The 14,238-nt window shown below is 48.9% G+C and overlaps 1 protein-coding gene across 2 annotated transcripts in view; it reads right to left on the bottom strand.

Annotated features, from left to right (window-relative positions):
- The window catches only part of IGSF21 (immunoglobin superfamily member 21), a 257,037-nt gene that overhangs the window by 142,431 nt on the left and 100,368 nt on the right, over positions 1 to 14,238 (bottom strand). The gene's annotated exons all lie outside the window — the stretch shown is intronic.

Below are 14,238 nucleotides of genomic sequence, written 5' to 3'. Positions count from 1 at the left end.
ATTCTTCTGGTTTAGCTAGAGATGAAGCCGAGCCATGAAGTTTGGCTCGAGAGCTGTCAGGTCAGCTTATTATGGAGGAACAGGCCAGTGGCTACGTTCGGACCTGGATCTGGGACCAAACTTCCCTGGTTTAGATCCATCACTGGTTTTAGAGACACTCACACACTCCTCCTTTCACTGAGGCTTGAGGCTGCAGTCCAGTGCAAGGAACAGTCTCAGCTCCTGCTTCTCCCAGGACCACCATCATTCATCCAATTGCATAAGAAACTGGAATAAACTGCCTAGGGAGGCTGTGGAATCTCCATCGCTGGAGATATTTAAGAGTAGGTTAGATAAATGTCCATCAGGGATGGTCTAGACAGTATTTGGTCCTGCCATGAGGGCAGGGGACTGAACTCGATGACCTCTCGAGGTCCCTTCCAGTCCTAGAATCTATGAACCAGTTTCTCCAACTCAGCTGTTGGCCCCACACGGCTGCAGCTGCTCAGGAGTCATTGTCCGGTTTTCCAAAGTGGCCACCTAACTTGCTCCGAGAAAATGAATGGGTGTGTTCGCTATCTAAGGAGGAGCATGCACAGCTTTGAGAATTTGCCTCTGGGTTAGTTTCTTTGAGGCTTCAATGAACTGTTAAGGGCCCGGGCAAGAGAAATGAGACCAGAATACCTTCCAACCAGGATTCAAGGTGGGCTTTATTTACTTCTACAACACACGTTACCAGGGTATATACGCACTCCAGAAATACTCCAGAGTAGACAGATAAATCCCACCCTGAAGCCCTACATTCTGGTCCAACCTCTCTGGTCCACACACCTCCTGCCGCCTTTGGAACATAAAATCACTAGGCCAGAAATCTGCTTTATCTTCAACGCCCAACATGTGTGGGGGTGGGGGTCATTTTATCTAAATGGCAAAGAAGTAAAGCTAGTTGAAGAAATTTGTATTTTTGGCTGAGCCGATCCTTCGAGAGATGCTGCAGAATGTTGTTTCTGTTACCGCTGCCAGATATTGCAGCTGCTTCACCGTGCATCACGGACGCTAATTCCAGAATCGGACCCATTGTCTGAAAGGAAAAGTCTGATTGCTCCAACTGCAAGGTGAGTACAAAGTTCTCGGTCTCAGAATAGTTTTTATGCTTGTGTTATTGACAGAGACAGGTCTGAAACAAAGCTCTGCATCACAGCTTGAATTCCGGAGCAGCGTGCATGGACAGCCAACCTCTGCAGCCCTGGTCCCACCCCTCATTTCTAAACAGCAAGCCCCTAGCTTAGTTGACGGCTTTCCTTCCAACGCTGCAAATCTCTTGCGTGGCTGGCATGTTTTCACTCTGTAATAAAAGGCTGTGAATTGTACAATTGTTCCAGCACCGTGAAAATCACCATGCCCTTTATATTACCACTCTCCTTTGTTCGGTTCTCTTCCTAGACCCAAATGGGTTGCCATTAGTTAGGTTGTAGTTTATCCACCTCTGCCACTGGTTCTGCCAAGGCTCAGTTTGGTTGCAGCATTTCTAAATCCCATCCTCTGGGTGCACCACCTAACCGGTCAGTTTGCATCTCTATGGCACTGGCTTTTCACTTGAAGGCCGAGACTCTTGTTCATTTATGGCCAGCCTGCAGAGTGGCAGATCGCTGCCCGTTTACCAGCTGGAGCAGCCGTTACAGTGGCAAGAGTTGGGCCAGATTCTCAGCTGGTGTCACTGACCTAGTCCCACTGCATCAGTTCATCAGCTGGCCTGGCATATTTTGAGCCTCTAGCTGCACTGCCAATGCATGCTAGCAGGAGCCCATGGGCCATGCTGATGGTTGGTTTATCCCTCGTCACACGGACGGAGATGTGCTGTGACCAATTCGCCCCAGCGTACCTGCATTGATTTTCTTTTCTTTAATTTTTGATTTATCAAAATGCTCTGGATCCAGACGTATTGTCTTGGCTCAGTATTTATTAGCATCTCCTCCTGCCTTGAAACAGGGAACCGCAGGCGCTCTGATGAAAGGAATGAGATCTCTGGTGCTGCTGCGTATGCTGCCTTCTACAGACAATAGCGCCCAGCAGGAGGTTGACGATGGAGGAAGGTGGGGCACAAGAGAGGAAAGATGACAGCTTATTTTCCCTGCTCAAAATAGCACTGTCGCTTTGCTACATGGATATCAGTTAAGTCAGGGCCAAATCTTGGCCTTAGAGGTGTGCATTCATCTTCCACCGAATGCACCATGTGTTCATCTGAAGTCTAGAATTCAGGCCCCTACAGGGCAGAGCTAAACCGTGCTCACCTGCTATGTCCATCTTGGCTGGAGCATCAGGCACTGAGCCAGGAATCTGGGGAGCTAAAAGCAGGACCTGCTACATCTTGAGTGAAGGTCTCTAGCTAAGCCTATGGCAGACTCATTTCCTGCACAGAGAGTTCCCTGCAACACGCTCTCACCCTTCCCAGCCCCCAAGTCAAACAGGTGTCACTCCTTCAAGTCTGAGTTCCCATGTTCCCTTTCAGCATCAGCTGAGGCACCAGACAGCCTGCGGGTGTCTCACTACCCACAGAATTGCATCGTGCACTCAGCCCCGGGCCTCTCTGCTGACACTCCTAGCAAGGAGGCCAATTAGTGCTCATGGTGCGGGCGCTCAGAATCCCGATTTGTCCCTGGGAGCTGATTTTGATGAGACAATGCCAAATTCCGCCAACCCAATCTGCAAGAGAATAAAGGATCCTCAAATAATTTTGGGGGTCTGGGTAATGGCATCCAGGTGCCCAAGTTTGCCCTGGGTGATAACTAGGGTGACCAGATGTCCTGATTTTATAGGGATCATCCTGATTTTTGGGTCTTTTTCTTATATAGGCTCCAATTACCCCCCACCCCCATCCCAATTTTTCACACTTGCTGTCTGGTCACCCTACTGATAACCAATGCAGCAGCATAAATCTGCCAGCAACTAAGCTGAGATCACCAAACTACTCTACCCGGGGCCGCAGAGAGCCATCAATTCCTAATGGCTTTCTTGTTGTGCCCCTCCTGGTCTGGATTCAGGCCAACAACACGGAGGTGAGATGCTCCATGTCCCATCGCTGTTGTTTTATCGTGAACATTTGTAGGGCAAGCGACAAGGCGGCAGAAAGGGAAAAGCTCCTAGAAACACAGGTCAAAATTGCATGGAGCCATCTGGCTTGTTCGTCTATGAGGATGTTACTGAGTGTGCGAGAGATCTTAGGTTCAAAGCCTGGGTGAGCTCGGTTTAAAGGAGGAGGAAGACCTAGTGAGTGGCTAAAGCACAGGATTGGGAGTCAGAATATCGTAGGTGCACCATCTTAGCACCCTGCGCAGCCCAGGGTCTGATCGGGGGTAGCCCTCAGGGATCAGGTGTCACCATCGCATCCATCTGCCCACATGCCAAAATCCCCAAATGTCCAGTCCTGGCTAGTCCCATGGAAAATCAGACCACTGCGATGAGAACATAGCCTTTCCCATTACCAACCCCCTCATCTCCTGTGGGGTCAGCTAAGGTTGCTGCTGAACTGATCTGCTTAGCCCAGGGAATCTTAGCATTGCTGAGTATTAAGGGAGACTGAAGGGATTTTTGGAAGTTTGAGATTGAAATCTGTTCATTACAGATGTGCCCATGAGTTTGTTATTGTAGGGTCTCTCCAGAGCAATGGATTGGCATTCACTCATTTGCTACAGAATTTTGCACATGCACGGTTATGTGTGTTATCGCAGCATTGCACGAATACTGTGCTCTGTCCCCTGTTTTGTTAATGTAGGGTCTCAGCCGTGTTGTATGGTTTGTCATTGTAGGGCTGCACAAGAATGCACCCACTGGTTATTATTGCAGGGGTGTTCTTGGGGGCTATATTTCATCTTCTGTATTGTTATTGTAGGGTTGTTTATAAGGATTAGGCTATGCTCTATGATCTATTATTGTAGGGCTGCCCATTAATTCTGGCTGCATCCCACTGGCTTGGTATTGTCGGGTCTTTCACAGGTGCTAGGCAAAGTCTTTTTTTCTGTTTGTTTGTTTGTTTCTCTAGGCCAGCCCAGGAATGTTAGGCTGCAGTCCTTGTGCTTTGTTATTGTAGCATCGCTCCTGAGACCTAGGCCCCTAGAATTACTGTTTTTAAAGGAACAATAGCTTTGAGTCCATTGTTCTGAGTCCCATCCTCTACGCCTCCTGTTTCCTTCTTCCAGACTGAAATGCTTCTAGTGAGGCCCGTCTAGGCACCAGCACCTACCGTACGCACCTAGCGTTAACCGCTGCCATGGTAGGTGCCTGCGTTTTCACTGGGGAGATGCATGTTTCGTGATGTGATCACCCCATGGGTGTCAGAATGCTGCCCTGAGCTCCCTTCGCATGCCGTCCCGCCTCCGACCCAGTTCACACTCCCTCTTATTTCTGATTCCACCTTCCTTCTGCAATAGATCCGTGCCATCCACCTTCTCAATTGTTCTCCAGATTTTTTACAGCTGAATCTTGTCCCATCTTAATCTTCTCTTTTTAATGAATATAAACTTAATTACCCTCTTCTCTCCTCGTAATGCTAACCCCAGAGACTTTTTATCAGCCCAATTACCCTCTTCTGCACCTCTTCCGATTCTTCATTATCCTCTCTGTAGTACAGTTCCCAAATATCCCAGCCGCGGTCTCACCAGCTTTTGGTACAGTGCCATAATGATTTCTTCTGATCTCAGCTCTATTGTTGGCACATCCCTGTGTTCTCTTGGAGTTCAGAAAATTATACAGATTTGCAAGCGGGGACTCTGGCTTCAAAATACAGAAAGGAACAGAATGGTCCCTACCAACCTTGATGCTGTCTGTCGATTCGTCGATATTTCAATAGCCCCTTGCACCCTACAAGGACATGCAAATACAGCTTCTTCCACCGTGGAGGGTGCAAGCAGCACTGGGGAGAAACATCACATCTTTAAGGACCATGCTACAGTTGAAGACCCCAGTCCTGCAAATACTTATGCGTGTGAGTCAAGTTACTATTCATCATGACAATGTTTATGAGGTTGGACCCTCAGACAGGAAGCAAGGAACATGTCAGCTGACACTGCCGGAGGGGTTTTGGAGTCTTATCTGCAGAAGCAAGTTCAATGGGAGTTGGAGGTACTCGGTACCTCACAGGATTAGGTTTCCAGTAGGCAGATTCCAAGGTGGAATCCGACCAGGACGTTGGGATTACACTGTTCTTCTGAAACCCTGCGATCTGTAATGACCACAGCGCGTTAAGATGCAGATCTAGCCATCTCCTCTTGGCTCAGTCCAGACAACGAGAAGCGCTGCCAACCAAACTATAGCCTACGTTGGAGCATCCAAGGACTGACATAGCCCATGCCTGCGTGGTTGAGAGCTGAAAAGGCTACAGTTCTTGGGGGTCTGGCTGCAGTTGCATGTATCCAGTAATTGCCAAACCCTGCCCTTTGGAAAAGTCCTAGAAAATACACACGGGACAAAACCAATAGGGTTCTTTAAACAGGTACTGGAAATATTTTTCGTAGAGAGGAGAAGGAAGGGAACTGCTTTCTCTGGGATTTCCAAAAGGGACCTAGGTAGGCAGAAGTAATTTGGCCAACTGTTGAACATGCTTCATCCTAGACTAGGAGCCAAAACCAGTTCTCATCACCCATAAACAAAAATCCCAGACTGAGTTTTTGGTAAAGCAGAAAATTAGCTTCTGCAACAGAAAACTGCTGCACTACCCACCCACATTTTCCTTTTCTCAATGTGACGATGATACCGTTTTTCTGAGCAAATCGCAAATTTCCACCATGGAACGTTCGTAAAATATTCCTAACTTTCCCCCTCAGAATGCAGATTCTCCTTCCATTTTTACCACTAAGCCCACAGTAGAATTGCTACAATGTTGCCCACAGTGATATTCACCAATACTTGTGGAAATGATTTCACTAGTGAATACTTGTGCAACAAAATAAATCCGCTGCCCATCTGGAATGTCCAAGGAAAATACATCCCTGGGATTATCCTAACAGCTGCATGTTGTTATCCCATTGGAGACAAAGTTGACAGTATTGATTGTGGCTTAGATTCAGGGCAGCTCCCCCTCTTAAACCCAGGTACCACCTATTGGGAAACTGGCTAAGGGCAAAGTGAAATTTTCCATAACAAAGGAAAGACTAGGAAGGACGCAGAGATCTGGATGCAATTCATCTCCTGACCCACTTTTTGAGAAACTTTGCAGCTGTCGCGTAATCTTTGAATCCTTCCAACTCCCGCAGGTAACACTTGGCAGAGTTTCTGACTGAACATGAAAAACACAGTAGGGGAAGTGGCTTCATCAGAGGAAGCGTGGCCAACTAAAAGTTTCCCTGGGTCTGAAAGCCCAGCTTTTTAGTTGTATGTTTGCCGGCAAAGGAGGGGCAGGGGACAGAGACAGCTAATTGGGCTAGTGACATCTGATGAAATAGGAGTTCTTCCTGTAGGATTTTTTTTCCTTGATACCTCCTTATTGTTCAAAGCTCCACTAATAATGGGCTCTGTGCCTTTAAGCTATTCTTCACCCAGCATATAATTCTGTTTGGTACAAAGATCTTTCCCATCCTTTTTCATTATTATATATTATATATATATATATATATATATAGTCACTGGCTTTTGTGTACGTGTGTAAGACCATTTTCATTGATCTACGGTGCATTGTTAGAGTGTAAGAGGGGTTTCTAAAGTCCTTATAAACCTTAAGAGAGATTTCAAAGCATGGTGAATAGCCTTCAGTCATAACATAGCTCTGTCTTGCCCTTCTGGAGCACCTTTCATCCCAAGCTGAAAGCGACATCAAACCTGTATCAGCCACTGGAATGCAGCCTCCTTTGGGGTGCAAAGTCGCATTTATTGAACACTCCACAGCATTGCTGGGCAGCCGAATTCGCGCTGGTTTGTGCTCAGATTCTGCACTGCTCTAGCTGTGTCTCTTCAAAAGCAGATGCAGTTAAAGCTGGTGTTAAATACACCTATTTTCCGCTCAGTTTTAGCCGTAAAAAGGTGAATCTGTCAGCATAGCCCATTCTGTAAACATACAGATATCTGCAGGGGGAACCTTACACAGAGGGCAGAACCCCCAGTGAGCTCTGCACTCCCCCGCTCCCACTTTCTGAGGACTCTTTCCCAATACTGACTCATCTCAATCAATGAGATACGATGGGATCCAGCCAGTGGTGACTATGTATTTTGCCGCCCCAGGAACAGCAGTCAGGCGGCTTTCAGCAGCACGCCTGCGGGAGGTCCGCTGATAAGGCGGGTTCGGTGGCACACCTGCGGGAGATCTGCTGGTAAGGCGGATTCGGTGCATGCTTGCGGGAGGTCCACCAGTCCCGTGTCTTCGACATACCCACCACCAAATTGCCACCAAAACCATGGGACCAGTGGACCTCCCACAGGCATGCCACCAAAGGCAGTCTGACTGCTGCCCTCACGGCAACAGGCAGGCTGCCCTGCACGGCTTGCTGCCCCAGGCATGCGCTTGGTGTGCTGGTGCCTGGAACCGCCCCTGGCTCCAGCACCTGCATTGGGGATAGCGGCTGGCTGAAATCCCTTTCTGCAGCAGATTGCTACGGAGCAGCCGTTGCCCAGCATGGGCTAGAAATTAGAGTATTCAAAAAGTCCAGCTGGCCAAGCAAGTGTCTCTCCCCATTATTCCACCACATCCACCCCATTTGGGTGACATTCACCCTGTGCCAGGGGTGCAGCACAAGCCCTGTGCATTGCTTGAGGGCTTTACTGTTGCATCAGTTCTGGCCTTTTGCACGGGGGGGCATTCAGCCCTTGGTGAGTTCTTGCTCCCGCCCCCACTCTGTTCTCTTTTTCTCATTTTGTTTCCCTTTTCCGCTCAGTCGCAGCCCTGCTCTGTAATATTGGATTAGCCCACTTTCTCCAAAGCAGATTTGCATAATCCTCCCCATTCGGAGAAGCACTCCATCCCTTGGTGATAAGATGATGAGCTGGGGCAGCCAAGCAAATTACACTCTTCATTTTGAACAGCCATCGAGAGAGGAGGTGGAAGGAAATAACCCGGCTTTTATTTTTATCTCTGAACGTTCCCCCTTTACCTGGATGCGCGAGGATGGTGGCTACTGTTCACATGTCTTCCGGCAGTCATTTTAAATACGGGGACTAAAGAGCATCCCTGGACCTCCAAAGCTGCATTGCTCCCTTGTGATGCTTTTTCCTAGCTCAGAGAAAAGGCCAGTCAAAGCGGAGTCCTCTGGTCTGTCACCTGTTTATGGTTTCTCGGGTTATGTCTACACTGCACACTAAGCCTGGGTTCTGACTCAGGTTTGAGCCCAAGCCCCACTTCTGTCCATACACAAATCAGTCTGACTCGGGTCAGCAAACACTCAGGAACTGGGGCCTATGATCTGGTCAGGAGGTGGGTCAGAGCCCTAGTCTAAGCCCTGTCATTTTGCAGTGTGGATACAGGTCAAGCCAGAGACCTGAGTTAGAAGGGCTGCGCAGTGCAGTGTGGACGTTAGCGCGGCTGAAAGCCCCGAGGCTAGCAATTGTAAACCCAGGTTTACACTGCAGTGTGGACACTCAAGTGCAGAGCCATCCCTGGAAACATGGCGTCTACGGGTCTGGGTTCCGCAGACCCAGACTTAGGGTACAATGTAGAAGGACCCTTATCCACTTCACTGCATAGGAGCCTACCACCCCCCTTTTTGGACCCATGCACCGTGCCGCTGGGACATACAAAAGACAACTCTAGACGAGTACTTAGACACAGGCTCAAGTCTCATTGACTTCCATGGGGCTGCAGCACATGCTTAAAATCAAACATGCTTTCTTGACTAGGGATGCAGGCTTTTAGAGCATGTTTTACCCCACATAACTTTCCTGCCGGGTGGCTGTGATGTACGGAGGGCAGCTTGGTCAAGTGCAGTGAGCAAGAGGCTCGGGGCTCTGAGTTCTAATCTTCGCACTTGTGCTTTTGTGGCGTTGGGCAGGTCCCTTAACCTTTGTGGCAGGGAAGAGACGAAACCCATGCTGGTATCTTCCACCCAAGCAAAATGCTTGGAAAGCAGGAAAACAAATTTGTTTCTGGGCCACTCTGATCTGGTGAAAGCAACGCGAACAATGTTTGATTGGAGACATACACAGCAATGGGCCTGATCCTCAGCTGGTGTGAACCTGGGCTGCCACAAGGAATGGCCCTTCTCGCCTCTTTAAAACAAACACAAGTGATGAAACTGCCCTGCACAACTGGTGCCAGCATCTTGCAGAAAAGCCTTGTCAGAATGATTTACAAATTGTGTAAATATAACTCCACAGCCCCTGCATCTCTGCACCAGCTCACTCAACAGCATCATTCATTTTTAAGCGAGGAGGAGACTGCGACTGGAGCTTTCAGCATCTGCCGTGGAAAAATCCATGGAAAAAAGAAGGGAATGAAAGAAGAAGAGGAAAGGAGGGGAGGGGTCACGCCTACATTGCTGAGTGTCAGGACTGCAGTAAATGGACCATCAAAAATTAAGCTAGAGATTGGATTAAAGATCTGCAGGGCCAGATCCTCAGCTGGTATAAATCTACGGTCTTCAGTTCACACCTGAGAAACCATCTCTGCCTTTTCCAAATGGTCTCTGCAGGTCGGGCTTCAAGCACATTGGCGTGGGGGCAGAGGGGGAGCGGGTCGCTACTGCTGATGCTGCCCCTGTTCTGTGGACAAACCAAGGATGTGGCTTTTCAGGGCTATCCATCCACCAATCTTTCATTGGCATTAAATTCGCTAATAAGAGACCTGATCTGCCTCCGGCTCACACTTGCTCTCCAAGGCCATGATCCAAAGCTCCCTGAAATTATTGGAAAGATTCCCATCAAATCACTGGGCCAGGCTGGAGCAGAGCGCTGGGCCATGGTGCCATAAACTGGGGAGAAGCCAGGAAGGAGAAAAATCCCCGTGCTTCGATTTAGTTTCAGAATGAGTCTGTCGTTGCAGCTCCCTTTCAGCAGAGTACATGTTCACTTTTAATCTTTCCACGATGAGGAAAAAAAACAGTGCTCTTGTCAGTTAAACACAGCATGGCTTAAGTCAGATGGAGACGGCTGGAAATCACACTTCCAGGGCTAAATTTAGCTACCTGAGATGGGCTGGCATGGACAGAATTTGAAGACAATAATCTTTGTGTCCTCATGTCTAACAGCAAACTAAGCTGCAGCTCTGATGCTCAGGAACTTCCTCCGACACATTCAAATCCTGGTCACCGATTCTGTCTGGTCCTCTCCCACGTCCCCAAGGACAGCCAGGAGTGAGAATGAATGAGGGCCAGTGCTGAGAGGAAGGGGAGTCGCAGATGATCTGAATCAATGCACAGGCTTGTGCGGGCATGTGCGGTGCAGGGTGCACTATGGTTGCAAACAAAAGCAAACATCATTCTGGGATGTATTAGCAGGAGTGTTGTAAGCAAGACATGAGAAGTAATTTTTCTGCTCTACTCTGCACTCATTAGGCCCCAGCTGGAGTATTGTGACCAGTTCTGGCCATCACATTTCAGGAAAGATGGGGACAAATTGGAGAAAGTCCAGAGAAGAGCAACAAAAATGATGAAAGGTCTAGAAAACATGATGTAGGAGGGAAGATTGAAAAAACGGAGTTTGTTTAATCTGGAGAAGAGAAGACAGAGGGGACATGATAACAGGTTTCAAGTACATGAAAAGCTGTTATAAGGAGAAGGGAGAAAAATTGTTTTCCTTAACCTCTGGGGATAGGACAAAAAGCAACTGGCTTAAATTGCAGTAAGGGAGGTTTAGGTTGGACATTAGAAAAAGCTTCTTAACTGCCAGGGTGGTGAAGCACTGGAATAAATTGCCTAGGCAGGTTGTGGAATCTCCATCATTAGAGATTATTAAGAGCAGGTGGGACAAACACCAGTCAGGGATGGTCTAGATAATACTTAGTCCTCCTGTGAGCGCAGGGGAATGGACTAAATGACCTCACGACTTCCCTTCCAGTTCTGATTCTATGACCAGCCAAACAAGAGTTCAGGAGACCAGCAGACTGAGTATCATCAGCAGGGGCCTTCCTGGATGCAGTGTGTCTGTCCGAGCCCATAGTATTAACCCTGTTATACCAAGGGACAGTGACCAGTTGAGACTGTACCAGCCTCTGCTGTCCGAGGTTGTTGGCAGAGGTTGCTGTCCAGAGTTGATGGGAATGTTCAGCAGAGTATGGGTACTTACAGCCCCTAACACAATGGGGCCCTGATTCTGGTTCTCTCTCTAAGTGCAACCATCACATGGATCAATAGTAATAACAGAGCACAATAACGAGCAGTCCCTGATATCGCTCCTTCTGCTGTGGTAGAGGATACGGTGCTCATGGCAGAGCGCATTAGGAGATGGCGTTAGTGGTCATGTCCACTGGGATGCAGTGTGAATGGCAGAGCCCAGAAAGCTCGAAGGAAGCCTTAGGCTGTTCATATTATGGTGAGTTTGGGATGGACACTGAACTCACTGCTCCGAGTCTGTGTCACAGGAGGCCAAGGTGAAGGAACAACTGCCAAGATACGCTATTTGGCTTCTTCTGCCAGAGCAGTTTCCGCTCTCCAGCCCCATTTCCCCTTAGCTTGTGGGCTGGTGAAACAGTCTTCACCATCCCATCTTCGGTCCCTTGTCCCAAGCGCCAGCCCTTCACATACCCCCTGGAAAGCAAGTCCCTAGTATTCCATGCGCATCTCCTCCAGTTCTGCACAGTACACTAGCTATCAAACCCAAGTCTACCTTGGTCGCTTCCCTGTGCCAACTACGGGGTCCGTGTTAGACACTCATGTGAGGACACACACACACACACACACACACACACACACACACAGCGCCACGTGGGGCTGGAGCACTAAGGAGTGGGGGATGCTGGGAAGCAGCAGTGTTTATCACACCAGAGAGATCTCTCTGCATTCCAGGAACGTCTGGCTTGCTGTGACCCCAGGGCAGCAGCTACTAAAACACTGAGGACAATTTGTGAGGTGCGGAAAAAGACAGACAAAATTGCCAGGTGGAGATACATTCCTCTGATGCTCTGAAGAGATTTAATACATTCCTGCAATATAAACAGACCTTTTGGCTTTTCTGCTGTCCAAGTGACCTGGAGATAAATGAGCTCAGACAGTTTGCTAATAAGTGCTGGTCTTTATCTGAGACACAAACCCCCCTCCCCCTCTCTCTCTCTCACACACACACACACACAGTTCCTGCATGCATTTACGTACACGCACATACACATAGGCAAACAGGTGCACCCATACACCCACATGGATCACAAGTGTATCTTCATAGATTATACAGCCATGGATCTCTCATACAGACAATTATGGATCTCGCACACCCAGACCACACAACTGCACATAAACACAGAGATCACACACTTGCATTTCTCACAAATGTACACACTCTCAGATCCCACATGTCCATACACAAACAGATGACATCCACTTGCACACCAACAGTCATACACAGGGTGTGCACACACACACACAAATCATGCCCTCTCCCATATGCATGACTCATCAGAACATTACTCCTGAGGGCATTCTGCGCCACTGTGCAGGGGAAAAGGAATCTCATCATCCCCAATCCAGCTGGAATAGCAGATGAGGTTGGCGCAGGGTAGGAGCCACCAGCCAGGTCTTTCCCAGTCTCACCCCCTGCCCCACAGTGATTTACCTCTCTGTCAGCTGCCCTGGGCACTCAAAACATACTGCTGGGGAGGGTCACATGACCACTCTTGTGGCTTCCCTTTGCTTACCCCTGAGAAAGTCATTTTGCTGCGGGGAAGCAAAGAAATCTGCAGGGGACATGAATTCTGCACATGTGCAGTGGCGCAGAATTCTCCCAGGAGTAGCACATCCGCATCTACATATCTGATCCATGCTCCCACATCCACAGGTAGAGATCTCTCTCTCTCTCTCTCTCTCTCTCTCTCTCTCTCTCTCTCTCTCACACACACACACACACACACACAGAGATTGATGATTTCTCTCTCCACTGTAGAATGCATCTGTGCAAACAACACTGGAAAAGGGAGAACACCTTCCCAGACCTCGAAGGAACAAGGCAGGGTCTGTTCCAATGTTTCCTGCTTACATCTCTGGATCCTCCCAGCCAGAATGCAAACCACAGACCAGCAATCCTAGCCTCATCTCCTCTGCACCTCTGAAAATCCTTGTCAGGCTGATTTCCTCGCACGCAGCCACCGTGGGCTTTTTGAAGATAGCAGTAGGGAAGGGATGGATGCACATTAGGGAAAAGTGTCTGGGGATTAAAGGATTGTGGGTTAAATTCAAGGCTGGTGGAGCTCTACTGAAGCCAATGTTGCTGTCCCATGGGCGAACCTAAACGGGTTTGTTTGTTAAGTGTTTGGGAAGCTAGGTAGCACCAGGGCTAGTGCATCCACCTTTCACCTCCATATACCTGGGCTGGGCGGTGTCACCACAGAACCACCATCATGGACGTCATCTGGCACAACTGGCTGGTTGTTTGAGATGCTCCCAGACCCCCGTTAATGCACAGCCTCCCAAGACTACGTGTTAACAGGTTGAGATATACGAGTAGTCTGTATAGCCAGGGAAACTGCAGCCTGTACAATACAGGGGGCTGAAATTAAGGAGCAAGGAGTGTCAGCAGAGCTGTGAATTCCAGCGTAGTGGAGTGGAGGCTGAGGGGCAGAGCTGGGTAGGGACCAGCCACTGGAACAGCAGGTCAGCACTAAGGTACACTGGCAGAGCTCCGTGAAAGAAGTTGGCCAGCACTGCCCTGCACAAAGCCTGGTTTACCCCAGTTTGCACTTAGCCCCTCACTTCCCTGGGCACCGGATTAGTCCATCGATCAGGAGGACGCAACTTGCTGTTCATTGCGCAATCTGTGCAGGCGAGATCCCTGACCCCGGGCTTCAACTGTGTCACAGTCCATTTAACACACGCTGTGCCGTGCGGCACCTCTGACCTGCCATCACGATGCACCGATTTCCTGTTTTAAATAGAGCCGACGCACAGCGCTTTGCATGCTTGTGCGAGCCATCCGTGCCATCCTCCAATCAGAGAGGCTCGCCGCTGTCACCCCCCCGTTCGCAGGGAAAGTCAGATAAATGCCAAGTTTGATTTCCATTCAAACACAGGCCAAGCGAGATGGGCGAAGTTGTCAAGAACGCAAAATGACCCGTTGTGGCTGGTGCTCTCCAGGGTAGAGTTACAGGTCCCAGATTTCCTTTTACTCCCAATTCAGCCCTAACCCAGCCTTCACCCATGA

Source organism: Gopherus evgoodei, chromosome 18 (genome assembly GCF_007399415.2).
Source record: "Gopherus evgoodei ecotype Sinaloan lineage chromosome 18, rGopEvg1_v1.p, whole genome shotgun sequence".
NCBI classification, from domain to species: Eukaryota; Metazoa; Chordata; order Testudines; family Testudinidae; genus Gopherus; species Gopherus evgoodei.
This window is presented reverse-complemented; position numbering and strand designations above follow the sequence as displayed.